Source organism: Camellia sinensis, chromosome 7, assembly GCF_055761805.1.
Source record: "Camellia sinensis isolate YWXY chromosome 7, ASM5576180v1, whole genome shotgun sequence".
NCBI classification, from domain to species: domain Eukaryota; kingdom Viridiplantae; phylum Streptophyta; class Magnoliopsida; order Ericales; family Theaceae; genus Camellia; species Camellia sinensis.
This window is the reverse complement of record NC_138967.1, coordinates 58,440,961-58,446,960: the sequence shown is the minus strand read 5'-3', so window position 1 is coordinate 58,446,960 and position 6,000 is coordinate 58,440,961. Positions and strand designations below refer to the sequence as shown.

The window sequence follows — 6,000 nt, the reverse complement described above, 5'->3', positions numbered from 1 at the left end:
TGTAAACCCTTATTTTGAATACTCACGGCTTCAAATCTCGCCTCTCTCACAACCCTCTTTCTTCATCTCACGATGTTGCTCCAGAGTGGTGTCTCTCTCTCTCTCTCTCTAGATCGATCTCTCGCTGTTAACCCTCTAAGAGATTCATCTTTCATCTTTGAGATTCAGAGAATATTATGTCACACATTATTACTCCGATATTATTGATATGATGAAATTAGCATTTGCTATTTGACTTTTATCAGGCAGTAATTCATATCTCTCTGTTTTTTTAAAACCAAAACCATGTTGCTTCTATCTGAAATGATGGGTAATAAAAAGGTGAATGGGCGAATGGTTCACATGTTTCTTCAGTTAAAAATCATTACTTGCTTCTGGTTCATTTTTTTGTACTCGCCTTCCATTGGATTCCAATCAATAACTAATCTGGTGGACGATTACTCTAGCTATCTGATGAAAGTTTTTCATCTTTCATTTTCCTATCTCTATCTATGATCTAAAGTTAATACAATATCTTTTCTGCACACTTCATTGACAGTAAGTTCCATTTTTCTTTTCATGCTCAGTTAAACTTCTTGACTGGGGGGAAGAGAGCCACAGGACAGAGGCAGAAATAGCGTCACTCAGAGCAGCTTTTACGCAAGAAGTTGCTGTGTGGCACAAGCTCGATCACCCTAATGTAACAAAGGTACCATTTTTATCTAAACTTCTTTATCTTATTTTTATATTGTTCATTCTTCTTTGGAGCTGTAGCAGACTCAAGAGAGTATAGACTAAACCAAAATATTATTGAATTCATATTTCAATAACATTTTCACTAAATTTTGTTAATCGTCGTCGGAGTAAGAAACATTATATCCAATATGACTTGGTGAATCGTCGTAACATTGAAAATTTGAAACTTGGCAAAAAATGTAAAGTGAAAGGAAGAATGATGTATGCCATGGCTCGTTTCCACTTTGTCAAGAACTCAAGTTTTAAGAATACAAGGTATTATAAGGCTTGATGGTGGGTTTTATTTTTTATTTTTTATAAATTTCGTGGTTAGTGATGTTGGTGTTGATTGATCTAGGTTTTATCACTTAGCGGGTATAGTCTAATAATTTTTCTTGAAGGTTGTAATTTAAGGTAGAATCATAGTTTTGGGTTTTACCATCCAACTATGAATGAAACTACCAGAAGGTGATGCATGAGGGTTATTGGAACTTATCTGCTATTCCATGTGGGATATTCATGAAAGATCTATATTCATGAACTTATCTCTACTTCATGTTGAGAATTGAAACAATAGTTGTTTGGTACTCCCACTGTCCCACTTTGTGTCTGTCTTAATGATTTTTGGAAGTCTTGTTGTTTATGTGTCTTGGTTTGGAAAGAAAAAAAAATGATTTTAACATTCCCTTATATTATCTCTTTTTTACATTTATGTTTAAACACATGCACAATCCCAAAAGATTTATTCAAATGAGCAAGGATTTTTTTTTTTTTTTTTGTAAATTTATGGTTCAAAGATTCTGTCTTTAAAATTTTGTGCATTGTCAAGTAGCACACAAAATGGGACGGAGGGAGCAGTGATGTAGGAAGTCACTGCTGCAGCATGTGTTTCCTAGACTATAAACAATTGGTATTTAGTTCTCAAGGTCAAACCTTAACTCCATCTGTATCTTATTTTGTATTTCAAATTGTTGAAACCAAATTCATTTTTCACCAGTTTTGTGGAGTTTGGCATTCCTAAGATGATTTGCAACTTGTGCTTTACTGAAGGTACTCTTTTTCCTCTCAATGTTTTACAGGTTGAGCTATCTTCATTCCAAGAAGATTGTCCACAGAGATGTGAAGACAGAGAATATGCTTCTGGACAAGACTCGTACAGTTAAAATAGCTGACTTTGGTGTTGCTCGTGTTGAGGCTTCAAATCCTAACATCGTGTCAATGAAAAGTATTGACATCAGCTGTTGATATCAGCTGTTGACCTTGTGTTGCTCGTGTTGACATCAGCTGTTGTCCGCCAGGTACAGAAAAATGTTTGAAATGTGCATTTGCATATGTTGACCTTGTTTTTGCTTCTACAAAGATATGAAACATTGAACTTTACTGATTCTTTCATTTTTTCTCTCTACTTTTTTTGCCTATTCATTTGAATGTTTAGGAAAACAGAACTGTGATGAACAAGATATCAATGCTGACTTCTTCTGCAGTGATGGCTCTGCCTCTAGCTGTGAATCTGTGGTTGCTGCAGCTGGGTATGTATGTATCTTAGCAGCCTCACATGCAGGCTGATCAGGTGCGTGGACTAAGTTTGAGAGAAATCGGAGGTGGTTTTCCAAAACACCATCGTGCTCCATCTCTTCATTGCTAAACCCTTAACAATGGTGCAAAACATAAAGAGACTAAGGGGACATAGGGATGTTGTTTATTGTGGTAATCTTCTTATCCTTAACTATATTTTACTAGTGTGGTTTTGGGAATTCCATTCATTCAAATGGTAGAGTTATTCTTAGGTGGTTCTTTGGTGGCAGTAGTTGTAAAAAAATCATATATATTAGCTTCTAATTATTTTTTTGGATAACAATTTTAGTATTATTATTATTTAAAATTTTTGCTGTTTGTTGCTCCCTATTCTTCTGCTAATCAATATGTGTACTGAGAAACAAATTAATGTTTATCTATTTATCCCACCATGCCTTTTGACTTTTACCGATAAAAAAAAAAAAAAAAAACACATGCACACACACAAAGTAGACATGTTAATAAAATTTGCTCTTTTTTAATTAGTTAAACAGGACTGTTTTACGAAATTGTCTCAACCACATCTCAGATATTGGCTTTTAGAGCACAACATTAATAGTTTATATATTGCCATATTCAGTTTATTTGGATGGAACTCCATTTTCATTCCTTGTGTTACTTGTCTACTCTTCTTAATTTTACTGAAAGGGTGACATTACTGACTTGGCTGTAAGTTCAAACAATGCTTTGGTGGCATCTGCTTCAAATGACTACAACATTCAAGTTGTAAGGGTTCTTTCCAGTTTACACTTAAAATATAAATCCGTCATACTATTTATCCCTTGGTGACCTAATAGTTTTTTCTTGTGTATTACAGTGGCGCTTGCCAGATGGATTTCCTATTTCAGTTTTGCGTGGACATATAAGAGCTGTTACTGCCATTGCATTTAGTCCCCGGCCTAGCTCTATGTACCAGCTGCTATCGTATGTTACATCCCATACTTCTAAATGCATGTTCTATTCCCTATAGTCCCTCAATTGATCTAATGGCTTTATTCTTAATATGTCATTTGATAGTTGTGCTGTTCTTCTGCTAGCACCCAGAAATTTTATCATAAGCTAAGAAGCACATGTGAAGCACATGTTGCATCAATACAGATTTGTTGTTCCTCAATCTTATTTTGTTGTATTGTTTTATGCTCTGTCTAGCTAGGATGTCCCGGTTTTCACATCGATCTCTAAAGTTCATTTAAATGTTATTTTCCCAAGGAGGTGTTGTTCCAGTGTATAAGCGGAACATTAAAATGAGTTATGTTAGTGATGTCTGGAGTCTTTAGTTTCTAAGGTCTGGTCATAGCTTTTGATTGGTTAGATTTACAATGCTCTTTCATAATTCACACATAAATTGTATGGGTGTATTAGAAGCCTGAATAATATTTTTGCCTTGAACATCCAACAATGCACTAAAATGTGGAATTATTTTATCTGCACTATTTGAAATGTCCAATCATTTCAGTTGTCTGACCTGCCTATTGAAAACCAAAATTTTTTTAGTGAAGTGTATAGTTGATAAAATCATATTGTGAATCAAAATATTAATTTTGCTAATTATGAATCAAATTGAAATGAGAATTGTAAGATTTGACACAAAATATAAAATGATATTAAATAATCGGATATATGAAAAATTAAAATAAATGGATTTTGGTAATTTTGGAGCTTTGTGATTTAAAGTTGCCAGATGTTGAAAGCAAGTGGTGCTGCTGGAATGGCTCCTCAGCGCCGTCGATCATCCTCGGCTACTCTGTTTGGAAGGATGACACAGGTAATTTAAAGTTCCCATTTGAATTTCCATGTTCTGTCATCAAACGAAGTTTTAGTCCTTTCGTTAGTTCAGGTGTTCGCTATTATTTTTATTTACACAGTTTCTGAGGAACTCCGCAAGGAGTTAATCTTTCCTTTGTAAATGGTGGCCTGACTGGTGGAGCAGAAACTTTACACGAAGTTGAAGCCAAATACCCAGCTTTGCTTTTCAAGCAGTAACTTACAGCATTTGTAGAAAAGATTTATGGAATGATTTGAGATAACCTTAAGAAAGAGATTTCTCCATTGCTTGGGTTGTGCATCCAGGTAATTGAATCTGTTCGATTCTTAAATTACCAGGCACAATTTATGGTAAAAGGAGGAATGAAATTCTTTATTCTATGGGTTATTTTATTAATTTACTTGGTAAATTATTTCTGTATAAAATTTCTTTCGGAATATGAAAAAATAGGCACCAAGAACTTCGAGGGCAAGCTTGGTTAAGGGATCATCACGTTCAGTTGCAACTACAGCAGCACAGCAAGCGTTGATTGCTCACTAGCAAGGGATTGTGAAGAGCCTGGGAATTTTCTTGAACAGTCTGAAAACAAATCATGTCAGTAAAATTTGTCACTGCTTTCATTCCTTGTTATGCCATTTTTTCTTCCCCATTACCCGTTTCGATAAATTTGGTGCCTTTTGTCTGGCTTCTTGACATTGTTTTTATTTGTCTGCTTCCAATCCACTTCAGCTCTCCAAACATGGCACTTAAATGTGCCATTTACATAGTTGACTGGCTTGGATTTTGGGGGAATGCTTCTGTTTCTATTTACTGTGCATAGATTTTCTCCTGAAGTACCTTGTTGAAATAGAAACAAATGTTAGCTATATACTTATATATATATATAGATAGAGGGAGCACCCAATTTGGTGTTCATGAAGTTTTGTGGACTTTTATTTTCCAAAAGTAAAGCCTGACTTTCCACTTACAAATAGTTACAACTACTTTATATATATATATATATATATATTATATTTTGTTAATTTGGCACACATCGTGTGCCTCACCTTCTAGTACGATGAAATGTAATACTGCTACAGGTTGTTGAGATTTTAAGTTGAACACAATTGATACTGGCATATTGAATGCAATTTGAGTAAACTAGTTTCAGAATTAAATTATTATTTTTTGCTTAAAATGCTTTGCAAGATAAACTCTTTGAGAGCAGAATTTTATTGTTGATTTACCATGATTGAACCTCCTAGTTTTACCATTAGTATAAGTTCATCCTCTCTCTCTCTCTCTCTTTGTGAGCAGGTTGGCTGTACAAAAGGTGATGATGCTGGTCTTTCAAATGCGCACATGATTATGGCAGAGATTCCAAATGCTTCAGAAGCGGTGGTATAGGTGCATGACTTGGGGTGAAAAAATAAATTTCTAGCAGTATGGTGGTTCTTGCTTTATGTAGGAAGGGTAATATTTGATGTGTATTATTAATACTCTGTTCAACTCTGGAAATTTGGAGACATTGATTAGAAAATCTGGACATGAATGCTTGATGCTTTGTGTCTAACCCAATGAATATGAAGGCATAATTATTTCTTGGCTAAACACAACTTTTAAGGTCGTAATCTGACCCAATGACAAATGTTATCTGTCCTAATTTATGGTATTGATTTGAGTAGTGGAAATCATTATAACTTCTTCCCAACCCTATTTGCCTTAGGCACTATTACTTTTTATTATTCAACTGTTAATTTCACTTTTATCTTTAAATTATTCTCATTTTATTTTTTGGGATTGAACTTATTGGATTTTTTTCTTGAAGGATGTTGTATGGGGTACTATTATAGATGTGAGGGAATATTAATCTCACATAAATATATGTCTATACAAAGTTTTATTCATTATTGCTATTTTACAGGTATATATTTTTGAAGTTAAATCTCACAAAATTAGTAGTTCAC

General features: G+C 34.2%; 1 long non-coding RNA gene across 1 annotated transcript; it reads left to right on the top strand.

The window, feature by feature from the left end:
- The first annotated feature begins 423 nt into the window (after window positions 1-423).
- Window positions 424-4,608, top strand: LOC145795116 (uncharacterized). Its single transcript, XR_014335364.1, has 5 exons — window positions 424-688; window positions 1,794-2,012; window positions 2,150-2,421; window positions 3,964-4,359; window positions 4,505-4,608. It is a non-coding gene; the product is annotated as an uncharacterized LOC145795116 (long non-coding RNA).
- The last annotated feature ends 1,392 nt before the right edge of the window (window positions 4,609-6,000 follow it).